This window comes from Rhinolophus sinicus, linkage group LG03 (assembly GCF_036562045.2).
Source record: "Rhinolophus sinicus isolate RSC01 linkage group LG03, ASM3656204v1, whole genome shotgun sequence".
NCBI classification, from domain to species: domain Eukaryota; kingdom Metazoa; phylum Chordata; class Mammalia; order Chiroptera; family Rhinolophidae; genus Rhinolophus; species Rhinolophus sinicus.
In genome coordinates, this window is record NC_133753.1 from 163,949,077 (window position 1) to 163,962,502 (window position 13,426).

Consider the following 13,426-nt stretch of genomic DNA (forward strand, 5'->3'; position numbering starts at 1 on the left):
TGTATCCAAAATATAGAAAGAATTCTTACAACTCAATAAGAAACTGAGTTTTTTTAAATGGGCAAAAGATTTGAACAGACACTTCACCAAAGGACATAAAAACAGATGCTCAGGATCATTATTAAGGAAATACAAATTAAAATCACAATGCAAATTCAAACTATACATCCACTAGAATGATTAAAATTAAGACTGACAACATCAAATACTAGCAAGAACACAGCACTAGAACTATATACAACGTTCACTGCTGATGGGAATACAAAATGGTTCACTTTGTGAAACAGTTTTGGCAGGTTTTAGCAGAATTAAATACACACAATTCATATGACCCTGCAAACCCATTGCTAGGTTATTTCCCAAGAGAAATGAAAACATTCGTTCACAAAAGTCCTGTATGCAAATGCTCACAGAAGCTTTATTCATAATAGACAAACACTGGAAACAATCCAAATATCTAGTAACCAGAGAATGGATAAATATTTATTGCATAGCCATACAACAGAACATAACTATAAAAAAGAATTAGAATACATGCAACGACATGCATGAAAAAAGCCAGAAACAAAAGTCTACACACTGATTCCACATATATATAACTTTCTGGAAAACAATACATGCTACAAAAAACAAGAAACAGATTGATGGTTTCCAGGGACTGGAGGTGAAGAGGGGGGACTATCTGTAAAGGACAAGGTAATTTCTGGGGGCGGGGGAGGGTGATGAAAATGTTCTGTATTTTCATTGTGGTGGGGTTACACAACTGATTTGTCAAAAATCTGCGAACTTGACACTAAAAAGAGTATATTTATTGTATGCATTCCTCAATAAGCCTAATTTAAAAATGGGTTCATACCCCATTTAAAAAATTAGCAGGCAGACATTCACTTAGAAAGACTATTAAAAAGTTAATGTACATTGTAAATAGAGGATTAATAGTGTTTCCCGTATACAGGCAAACCTCGGAGCTAATGTGGATTTGGCTCCGGACCATTGCAATAAAGCGAATTTTGCAATAAAGCGAGTTTTGCAATAAAGTGAGTTGTAATCTTTTGCTGGTGGAGGGTCTTACCTTCAGTTTGTAAAAATGCAGTATTTGTGTACCACACTAAGTGAAGGGCAGTACAACTTATTTTACTTTGCTTTATTATTATTTGCTTTATTATTATGCTTATATTACTTTGACCCTAAATTTACTTTCTCTAGTCTGAGGATTAATAATTCTACAATTTTTCCTCTATATCAAGGACTAAGTCCACTAATCCAAATTGGATGTTGATTTTTACTTTCAATTTATGGTAGAAGGAAACTAGTAATTACTTTTCTTTTGATCATTTCTAGAAATATCATTATCACTACACTAAAGGATAGCTTTAATGTTGGCTAATTGCCCATTCAACTACACCGACAGTAAATATCAGAAAAACAGAGAAAAAGTAATTAATGACTATTATCAACCAGCCATAAGGTACTCTTCTTCCTTAAAAGACAGAAGTTCTTAACATTAGATCATTTCTTTTAAGGGGAGCAAATGACTTGTAGAGGGTGTTTTGCAAATTTGTGTGTGAGGGGAGGTGCTTGTCTTGTAGAATGGTCACACCTGTGCTATTACATACTGAAATACATTACATTATAAATGATCTTCCTTGTATTTTTTTTTATTACAGTTGTATACTATCGTGACCTTACGTGCATGGGATATTTTATTTCAGGGTAGTAAAGGGGAAGTACTTGTTATAAAAGTTATGGATCTGACTGGATTTTATACCATTGCTCTATAGCTATGCTGTCCATTATGCCCACGTTATTTATATTTAAACTAAAATTAAATGTAACTTAAAATTCAGTTCCTCATATGCACTAGCTGCATTTCACATGCTCCAAAATGACATACAGCTAATGATTATCACTGTAGACACAGAACATGTCCATCATTTCACAAAGTTCTACTGGACAGCGCTGTTCTACCACCTAGAACACTAAGGAAGTTAGGTATAACAAAAAAATACAAATAAGTGATTTCAAACTCTGGCTCCGCTACTTACTAAGGACGTTGGGTAAATTATTTAATCTCAGACTGAGTTTCTTAAAAACATTAAATGGAAGTAGCACTTATTTCACACAATTAGAAAAAGTACTTTCTAAACTGAGTACTATATAAACACAAGTTATGAAGTGATCCAAAAAGAAACTATAACTGAATGAGATCAAACCCATGTGAAGGGTATATTATAAACAAGTCACAACTGTATCACCACAAGAAAAATAAAATTTAGTTGCTAAAAATAAAATAAATATTTTCTAAGTTCCTGAAAAAGAATAGTATTTTACTTTCCTCCTATCACCTAAAAACTGTTAACTATGAGCGATAATTGGTTGGGCATCTAGGCTCTGCTGCTGATAGGAATAAAAAAAAAGTTGGTGCCACTATGGAAAACATGGTGGTTCCTCATATAATTAAATAGAATTACCACAATCCAGCAATTCCACTCTTAGGTATGCACCACAAAGAATTAAAAACACTGATTCAAACAGGTATTTATTTGTACACACTAGTTCACAGCAGCAGTGTTCACAACAGCCAAAAGGTGGAAGCACCCCAAGTGTCCAACAGCTGACTGGGTAAACAAATGTGGTATAGCACACAATGGATTGCCTTAAAAAGGAGAAAATTCTGACACATGCTACAACACGCATGAACCTCAAGGACATTATGCTAAGTGAAATAAGCCAGTCACAAAAAGACAAATAGCGCATTGACCCTCCTAATATGAGGTACCTAATCAAATTTATAGAAATAGAAATTAGAATGGTGATTGCCAGAGGCTAGGGAGAGAGAGAAATGAGGAGTTAATGTTAATTGGGTACACAGAATTTCAGTTTGGGAAGATGAGAAAAAGATCTGGAGATGGATGGTGGCGATGGTTGCACAACGAGAATGTACTCAATGCCATTGAAAATTACATTCAAAAGTGGCTAAAATGCTAAATTTTATGTTCATTTTACCACAATAAAAAAAAGTTTCCTCATACACAGGTTAGGAGATCAGTGTGAAGGGGGAGAACCATCCCTCTACATCTCATACATTGTCTAGAAAAGTTGAAAGATTTCAATCTTCTAAAATTTAAATTTAGAACATACTTTCTTCTCTAAACTTATAATTGTCCAACTTCCTATTTGTGGGGTGAAAACTTTGGCTAATTATGTTGACAATTACCAGTTGTGAAGAATTACCTCCTATTGTGGTTTTTAATATGCCCACAAATTCTTTTGATAAAAGGTGGAGGAGCCTAACTCCATTCCCCTTGACTGCCAGCTAGATTTAGTAACTTGCTTCTAGTAGTGAAAAAGAATGTGGCAGATGTTACTTCTGAGAATAGGTCAGAAAAGGCACTTCCCTTCTACCTCTTTTCTCAGATCACTTGCTCTGGGAGATGCAGCTGCCATGTTGTAAAGAAACTCAAGCAGTTCAATGGAGAGGTCGACATACGGTAAGGAACTGAGTCCTCCAGTAACAGCCAGCGTCAACCTGCCAGCCCAAAGAGTACATCCTCTTGGAAGGAGATCCTCCAGCCCCAGTCAAACTGTCAAGCGTCTGCAGTCCTCGTCAACATCTTGACTAAGATTTTATGAGAGACCTGGAGGGAACCAGAACCCCTCAGCTAAAACTCCCAAATTTCTGGCCCACAGAAACGATGTGAGATAATAAATATTTATTATTTTTTTAAACTCACTCATTAAAAAAATACATATTTATGTCTACAAAAGCAAACTAATTTCTTTTACTAGTATGCATATGTAAAGAACGATTCCTGACAATTTTTCTTTTTAAGAACTTTTTTAATCTATTTGCAAGTTCTGAGTTTCAAAGGAAACAATCTAAGTAGGATTTTAAACCTTTTATTCTTGCTAAAAATAAAAAAAAGTATATGGGGAAAATTTTAAATATGGTTTTAAAAAATATAATCTGAATGGGGTGGCCTGTTAGCTCAGTTGATTAGAGCGCGGTCCTCTTTAACAAGGTTGCCAGTTCAATCCCCACACGGGCCACTGTGAGCTGCGCCCTCCACAACTAGATTGAAACTACTTGACTTGGAGCTAATGGGTCCTGGAAAAACACACTTAAAATAAGTAAAAGTAATATATATATGTATGTATGTGTGTGCATATATTATATATATATATATATATATGCACACACATACATACATATAAATAAAATCTGAAAACTGAATTAAGGGGTGAAAAATGTAAGACCAAAAACATTGCACTCACCAAGCTGTGAACAGAAAGATGAATCAAGAACAAGAAACTGAGGGAGGCCAGATGGATCAACTGGTTAGAGCCCAAGCTCTCAACAAGGTTGCCACTTAAATTCCCACATGGGATGGTGGGCTGTGCCCACCTACAACTAAAGATTGAAATGGCAACTGGACTTGGAACAGAGCTGCGCCCTCCACAACCAGATTGAAGGACAACAACTTGGAGCTGATGGGCCCTGGAGAAACACTCCCTAATAAAATTAAAAAAAAAAAAAAAACTGAGTGATGCAGAAACTAGCAAATTACCTAAAGGGACAGAGCAAAAGCCTGTAACTGCTGGGTGGGGCAGCTGACAAAAAGGAAAAAAGCAAGCAGGTAAAATGGAAAAAGAAACAGACAGATCCAACCACTAAAGGTTTACCAGTAATTTTAACATTTTGTTTCTCGAGGGTCATACTAAAAGAAATGAACCTGCTCCCCAGAAAAATACATACAAGCATCCCTAAAATTATCAATTTCAGAAAATTCTCAAACTACAGTCCTCATATTCAGCCACGCAGCCCAAAAGAATTCATGTTAGGAACAAACCCGACACATAAGACATTAAACGGGGTTGGGGGGTGAGCTGGGAATGCATCTCTTTCCACCAACCTACTTTACCTAAATACTAGTATGCCAAATACATGCCCCTAAAGGCTGCTAAAAGTAACAAAATCAAGAGCTAGCTATAGTTTAGATTCTCTGGCCAAAAGAGAGCGACTATGAGAAGAGATGTGGAACTAAAGGCCAAAAGATGAGTTTAATAGATTACTACTCCCTCAGTCAAGGACCAAGCTAGAATAATAAATGAAATGGGGAGGCATGCATGGCATGAATGGTATTTCAGGTAATGCCATTAACAGAAACAAGAGATAGAAGCAAATTTCAGAGACTACGATACGATAAATTCTGCTTTGACATGTAAAATTAAGCAAGATCTTAAAATACTGGAATTAAAACTTTATACCTATATTACACTTCACAATTAACAAAAATCCTTCAAATACATTACTTCCATCAGTTTTATGAGGAACTAAGGCCAAAACAAGTTAGGCCCTTTTCTAGATATTCCAAATACTAAAACCAAAAATCTTTCTAACTCCCAGCCATTCCCTGTTTTCTACATCACCACCCTTACCTAAACATTTTTATTCAAAATTAAACAGAAAAGGTGGTTGGATCAAACACAATTAGATAATAATCTGGCCTGGGTTTAGGTTCTATCCTCATTTGCTAATTTTACTTTCAGACTAGGGGTTCCCATCCGTATTCCCTTCTGTAACTCTCTAAATTTTATTTTCTTTCTGTTCATTCATATTCTTTCCCTATTATTTCCGATTCCTATTATTTCCCAATTATGCCCCTTTCCTCAATTCTGAAGTGTCAGCAGCTCTAAGCACAAAAATTCGTGTATTAATTTCAGTTCAAAAACAGAAAAAGCAAAACAAAGCTAACATGCTTCATACCTGTGTAAAGAGGTGCTGGATGTGATCTGAATATAATCTGACACATTTTAATTTTTACCTAACCAAATATCACTCAAATAGTTACTAACAAACAGCAAAACCAACAAGTTTCTATCCTTCAGCTTGTCTCCAAGCTCCACTAGTAATCAGTACTAACCAAAGAGAAACCGTATATGAAAAAAAACCACAAATATCAGGGATAATGTTCAAATAAAATGAGTTAATAAAGTAAAATCCACAAAGCAGTGCACGACATAGTGATTAAGAGTATGGGGCTTGACGATTTGGTTCAGATTCCTACCTAACCTTAATCCTAACAAAATTAACCTTCTCCCAATCTTAGTCTCTGCTAAATCTTAATTTCCTCACCTATATCACTGTTAACTGTAATAGTACTTCCCTCGTAGGATTATTATAAGTTTTAAAATATACCAAGTAAAGTACACATTAAAATACATGACACAATCATCACATAAATGGAGTCATTATTATTATTTTTAGACCTATAGTTTAGGGACAGGAGAAAAATATGGGAGAAGGGGAGATAAAGAGGAGAACTAGAGGTACTTATGGGGGGCAACTGTTCCAATTACTACTGGTACTATATATTTCAATGCCAAGAAAATAATATATATCGGAACATTCAAGTAAATCTGTTCTTGAACAATTGCAGTAAGCAAAGCTCACGAATATTCTATTCAAGGATTAAAGTTAATTGTTAAAAACTGGTCTCTGGAGTCATCTTTATCTTGATACTGCTTGTGGTAATAACATCAACAGGAGCAATTTAAAGAAAAATAATCAAAAATAATAAATATTACGTGGTTCTTTTCTATGAATAAAGATCGATCATTTCTATTTCAACTTATCACATTTAAAATGCATATTCTTAGATAAATAACTTTAAAAGCCATTGAGAAATATGTAATATACAGACTCCCGAAGCAAGGGGCAGAGGAGAATGCCCTCACATTTTTATATAAATCAAAGTGGAAACTCAATTTAAAGTACTACACACAGTTCTGACAGAAAAACACAACTAACCTATCTTAACAGAATTACTGAACATTCTAATCTCAGTTTTAGATCAGAAAATAAATGTTATATACACATATCTAAATACCTACAGTCTTTTGGATTCTACTACCTTCTCTGCTCTAAGTAAGTGAAGAGGATTCTACAGTATAGCGAAAACAAAAACAAAAACAAAAAAAAAAAAGCTGTTTCAAAATAATGAGCAACTGACACGTTATCAGGCCATCCTGGCAAAGTGTTCGAAAGTTACGTTTTATCTCAGGTAATTAAATAAACTCTAATTTTAGCCACGTTGATGTATTCACTAACAGTAAGTCCTTAAAAAATAAATTTTAATGAATTTTTTTTTTAAACATTTTACTGAATGCCTATGATTCACTGAAAAAATGTAGTAACTAATGGCAATTAAAAATACCATTCAATCCAGAAAAATACAATTATTATTAAAAGAATTCATTTGCCAAAAGAATTTCTATTAATTACAGCAATTAATATTCACTATTTTAAAAAGCTTTGTTTATAAACTTAAGGCATCATAAGCTTCCTAGGAGAAAAAAGTACACTCATTTTTTAAGTTAGTCTGAAACTTGTTAATCCATCTTGCTCAGTTCCTCTCAGTTTCTGTTCCTAGTAATGACTTGGCTTTTTGGAATTGAGATCTTAAGGAATAATTTGAAATATAAAACCACTTCTACAAATTGTTTCAAAAATTTAATTTCTATGATGGATTAAAATGTTAGCAACAGTTATGCCTTAAAACAAGCCACTTCATGAAATTATCAGATTAAAAACCAAGCACTATAATTTGTTTCAAACATTAAATAATCTGTTGGGTTTTTTCCTACCAATCTAAGAATCCATAAAGCCGAAGATGAATAATGACCATATAGACTTTTTTACTTTAGGAGCACAAAAACTTAAAATTTGGACTGTTTGATCTGCAATGTTCTTAAATTTTAACTCTTTCTGCATTTAAATTTACTTAAGTTGTTTTCAGACTGTCCAGGAATCTGAAGCCAAGCAATATTACTGCAAGAAACTGAAAGGCTTCCAAGAATAACATAGGATAAACTTGACTCATTACATTTTACAAATGATCATTTGATTTGCTCACCATATAGTACTTACAAATTCCAACAGGACTGCACAGGAAGGTGTTGAGTTTTTCTCTGTTATCTTTACGTTTTCCAGTTTGTTTTTTTATTTTGTATCCTCTGAAATAAAATCCAAGTTCTTCGAAGATACTCAAGCTATGACTATTTGACATAGAGTTACTTCAAGTCAGCTACCCATACTTCTGTTTTAAAGTTTTCATATGGCTATCTCCAGAATTAGCCAAGTTCCTTAGATTTAAGATTATAAAGTCTTTATTATTCCATGAACTTGTCACTGTTGTACTTATCCACTCCAGATGAAATATCCAATTTATGAGCCAAAAAGCAAAGACAAAAAGAAAATTTCACATCTGAAGAGCATTCCTAAACATCAGCATATACAGAGACACATAGCTATCTCAATACTACCATGCTGCTGGGAAACCGCAACATCTTAAATTTCCCCGTAAATAAAAGATAAAAGGAAAAAAACTCTGTATTCTTTCGATGTCTTCATTTAGAAAAGTTGCCTCACTGTGACATGAATAGGGCTGAGGTCAAAAATTCCTAAAACTTTCAATAAAGGTAAAAATAAATTGCCATGAAACTTCAGCAATATTTAAACAGTAATCTGAAACTGCTGAAACTACTCAGTACACAAATCAAACATATCTTACAGTTTTGGCTGAAGAACACTAACAAGAGGGGAGGAGTTGGGGAAAGGCAAAAATACCACCAGCTGAGATACTTTAAACCAGGTATATCATCCGTTTGAACCAAAATACTAAAAATGACTATGTTTCTTTTTAAGTAGCTTGTAGAACTGTTCACTACTATGAATTCACTTCAGAGATGATTCTTGACAATTTTAATAAACTTCTGGGGCAAAATTATCCAAAAACATTGTAATTCCAAAATGGCCACTTGAAATATCCGGGGCCTTTTACACAAAACCTAGATGATCTTCATATCTGAGTAATTCGATCACCTGTAAAAGTCATAAAAAACAAATACAAATTACACACTGAGTTTTAATTTTGAACTAAAAATTAATCCCCATCTTAAAGAGTCAACCTCTGGAGAGAAATTCACTTCTATATACTACTACTTGGGTCTGAAAAAAAGCTATGCCCAAGCAGGACCCAAAAAGTCTACTGTAAGAAAAGGGCTTCAGAATAGGGGTGGAGGAGGGATGTTATGGGAAGCAAGTATTAATTTCAACTGGGAAAGGGGTGCGGATAAAATACAGGGGATTATATAAGCAAACATTCAAACCTTGTTATACTTTTTAAGTAGATATTAAAACTATGAAACTGGCACACAATCTTATGAAAGGTCTCTATTCAATGTACCAAAGAAAATGAAGACAGGTGTGGTGCCACCAAACATTAGCAGATGAAACTTAAGAGAATGAGGGATATAAAGAGAAAGACGCTCCCTCCAAATTAGAAGGTCTAAAAGAGGCACATTTTCCCACACTAAGGGCAGAAGTAGGTGGATGAGAAGTGGGGCAAGAACATTCCTTAAATTTGCCTGAGGGTAAGACTTCACCAGCTTCCGAGTGCAGCAGGATGAAGGTGTCGGCTCCCATTTCTTTCAATTAAGAAAACAGGTTTCTCCCAACACTGAGGGAGTGGAAGGTACCGAGCTTTCTCGTAAACCACGTTAAGAGTGGCTCTCTCCAAAAACAGAACAGGACCCCTCAGGACCCCACAGGGCTCGGAGGGGCAAGGCAGCAGCACTCGACTCAAAACAGCTAGTGCCACGGACCTGGGAGAGGCGGGCAGAGCGGGCGCGCTACTGAAGAAACAACCCAAGGCCACAACTCGGCCTCGATTCCCTCAGCCCTCGTAGAGGGGTAGTGGTGCCAAAGGAGGCGGGCGTGTGCGCGAGGTAGAAGGAAGACCGAACACGGAGGGCGTCGGACCCGTTCCCAACCTCCGCCAAACACCCCCAGCCGCCAAGGCTAAGCCACCCACCTCCTCCCCACAACCGCCACCTCCGCTCCACCCGGGCCGAGGCAACACCTAAAGGGGCCTCCCGGTGCCGTCCTTCCCTCTGTCTCCTTGCTCTCCGCTCCCCTCCCCCAGGTCCGCGGGCAGCCCATACCTCGCGCCGCCAACGCCGCTCTAGACCCCTCAAACCCCAACGCCGACACGGGCACCCCCCTCCTCCCCCAGACTCCGGCGCGAAGCACAGAGGACGATGTTACCTTCTGCCACACGAGAAGTGCCCCTGGCCTGGGGGTGCCGCTGCGCTCGATCCCGAGAGGAGGTTTTCGGTACTTTGAATAATCCCCCTTTGCCGCTTTTCCCTCCCCCACAACCAGTCTCAGTCCCAAAATGGCGCCGACCCGATCCGCAATGTTCTGGGCCAAGTCTCGCGAGATGGTGGAAGGCGAGGCGGGGAAGGAACTAAAGAGGTTGAGGAGAAGGGGGAGGAAAGGCGGGGCGACGAAAAGAAGGAGGGAGAAAGGGTGTGTGGTAGTAGAAGCGGTGCGAACAAACCTACTGGGCGGGGCAGCAAGGAGGAGCGCCTCCACCAGAGAACCTTCTGGCCCAGGCAACCGCTCACGCCCCGGCCAAAGAAGCTCCACCCTCTACGTAGGGCGGCTGGCGGGAGGGGATGAGGGCGGGGTTATGCATGGAGGCGGGGCTCCGAGGAGGCACAGGAGGCCAGGGCGCGCGGGGGGCGGTGGCTCCGCGCGGTGACGTCAGGAGCAGCTGGAGTCGGGGATTACCCCCTGCTGCTGACGTGAGGATGGTGAACAATCGGGAAAGTTCGGTGGAAGGGGGAATTCCCCGCCGCTCCCACAGGAGCCCCTCCTCCCTCCCTTCTCCCCCAGCCCCGGGCCGCCCCGGAGCTTGAGATGGTGGGGTTGCCCGAAGGGCGGGAGGGGAGGGCTGCTCCGGGAGGCAGCCGCGCGGGCCTCAGTGGCGCGCGCCGCGGCGTCTTCCCTGACTCCGAGATGCCGCGGCGCGCGCCGCTCGCCAAGTACCGCGCTCGGGCCTGGGCGGACGGGAGATCACATGCTCGCCTCTACACAGCCCAGGGCGGGCGGAGCGCTAGCCGTGCTGGCGCCGGGCTAATTGGGCGCCCTGAAGCACTGGACCCACCGTCGTATGCAAATACGAGAGTGTGTCGGACATAAATAATATATATACGGGAGGCCAGTAGCTGAGGGATCGAGACTCGCTCGTTGGGAACTAAGCCCAGATTCTCAAAAGGATAAATATGGCTGCTGGATATAATCGTGCTAATTATCATTTTTTATTTGTATTAAATCCACAGTAGGTGACAATTATTTCAACAACGTCTCAGTCTCACACAGCCCAGGCGATTTTTTTAAATGAATTTTGTAGTTACAGTCCTCTGATTGCGACACCTTTTCGCACTATAACTGAAGTCTCCCTTTAAAACCTGTGAAGTTAGCCTTCCAAAAGGAAGAAAAGTAGCTACGTATATGTGCTGAGAGGGAATGTGAGGGGGAGGGTTTCTTAAAGAGGGAAAATGCAGAAAATAAAAAGTACTTGGCTCTTTGCTCTCCCCCAAGCCACAAAAGTTTCATAAACAGAAACTTTATGATCCTTTTACTTGCATTATGGGGTTTGCAGTTTAATGGACTACTAAAAGCTCCTTGAAAGAATGGTTGAATTTACATAAACTCACCAAAAATTACACCTCCCAATCTTATTTTAGTCGTCATGGGAGGTGGACACTTTGGCTGAGTGCGAAGAAAAGAGAAGTAACACTTGCTGAATGCCTTGTCCTTGCCAGGCACTTCTTTAATCCTAAATCAATTTCTGAAGTGGGTGTTACTTTCCTCATTTTGCAGATGAGGAAATTGGTCAAGTAATGTCCTTGAGGTGGTTACCTACCTAACATGCATGTTGGGTGCCACAATTTTGCTGTACCAGACAAACTCAAGTATGTTTGGGTCTTAATCCCCTTACTTTCAACCGCACCACATTGCTTCTGTAGAAGTTACTTAAGTATTGGGACAGGACCTACTTCTGCTTCTATTTCTAAGCAAGATATTAATTAAAGAAACAAAGGAAAATATTGTTAATTTGAGCACATACAAATAGTGCTCTTCTTATGGCAAAAAACATAAAGTTAAAAAACAAATACTGCAGTGAAATGGAGAAACAATTGTAACATGTATGACATTTTAATATTTAATTAGATATACTTGGTTACTATTCTTAATATCTAATGTTTGATTTACATAATAAGTATATCAAGAGCTTTTATAAATCATTAAGAAAAAACAACTTTTAAAAAGTAACAGGACATGAACAAGCTAGTCATGTATTTGTCAATAATTATACGAAAAGATGCTCTACCTTACTCGAAATCAGAAAAAAATTAAAATAAAACTAACGATATACCACCTTTTAACCTAGCCAATTGGCAAAGACTTAAAAAGAATAAAACCTAGATGAAGGTATAAGGAATAGGCATTTGCATTATTCATATCAAGAATCAAAATCTGTATAGCTTTTCTGGAATATAGTGTGGCTTTCATTTAAAACAAAAGTCATTAAAATAAGATACCCTTTGCCCAGCTATTCTATATCTTAGAATTTATTTTAATAAAATAATAGGAAAGGTGTCCAACAATTTATAAAGATACTCATTGATAAATTGCTTACAACTACAAAAAAATTGGAAACAATCCAAATGCCTATAAATAAAGGCACTAAGTACATAAATAAATTATGGTACATCTATAGATAGACTATGAAGCCATTAAAAATGATGATGTACTTTTTTGTAAGGAAAAAAAAGTCACATGAAAAGATGTTCACAGAACACCGTTAAGAAAAATATGAGGAAAAAAAAGCTAGAAGAAAAAAATAAGAGGTAGGTTACAAAACTGTCTATATAATGTCCTATTTTTGTCAAATAAAAAGTATATGTCAAAACGAAGTCTGAATAGGTACAAAAAATGTTACCAATGCTTATTTCTAGGTGGCAGAATAATAGAGGATCTTTATTCTTTATACCTGTTAAGGGCGTATGTTACTTTTCTAATTAAATACAAGAAACTGTCTCCAACCAGTAACATGTTTTCCCTTAATTTGTTTTAATTCATTTAGTGAAATCTAAAACAAGGATTTATCATATAATAGATTCTTTTATTAATGAGCATAACATTTTGGTAGTTTGAAAGAAGAGGACATTTTTTTAGCCAAACTCATTTGCAAGAATTTTTAATTAAAGAAGATAGTTTGATAAGTCTTTCAATGTTTTATAGATATTAGCCACAAAGAGATTACATAACTTGCTCCAAAATAATGTTAGCCCACATATACATTGCTGTATTCATTTCCAACTTATTTGTAAAAGTGAAAAGCAGAAAACCTAAATATCTACCTAAATATGTACTTTAAAAAGTAATAGACACCTGAAACTAACAAAGAAAGAAAAAGGATAGAGTACTATGCAGCTGTTGAAAAAGAGTAAGGTAGACAAATACATACTAACATGCGAAGATGTTCAGTATGTTTCTAAGAGACAAAAGAAT

General features: G+C 37.6%; 1 protein-coding gene across 5 annotated transcripts in view; it reads right to left on the bottom strand.

Annotated features, from left to right (window-relative positions):
- GPBP1 (GC-rich promoter binding protein 1) overlaps positions 1-10,906 on the bottom strand; it is a 69,237-nt gene extending 58,331 nt beyond the window's left edge. Inside the window, exons 1-2 of one of the 5 annotated variants that reach the window (XM_019743319.2) lie at positions 10,109-10,906; positions 7,931-8,884 (exon numbers count right to left, since the gene is read on the bottom strand). The gene's annotated coding sequence lies outside the window, so the exon portion shown is untranslated. Of the gene's footprint in view, positions 1-7,916; positions 8,885-10,108 lie in introns of those variants that run through there. The other 4 variants (XM_019743308.2, XM_074328926.1, XM_074328925.1 and 1 more) reach the window with 4 other exon arrangements.
- Positions 10,907-13,426: the final 2,520 nt, after the last annotated feature.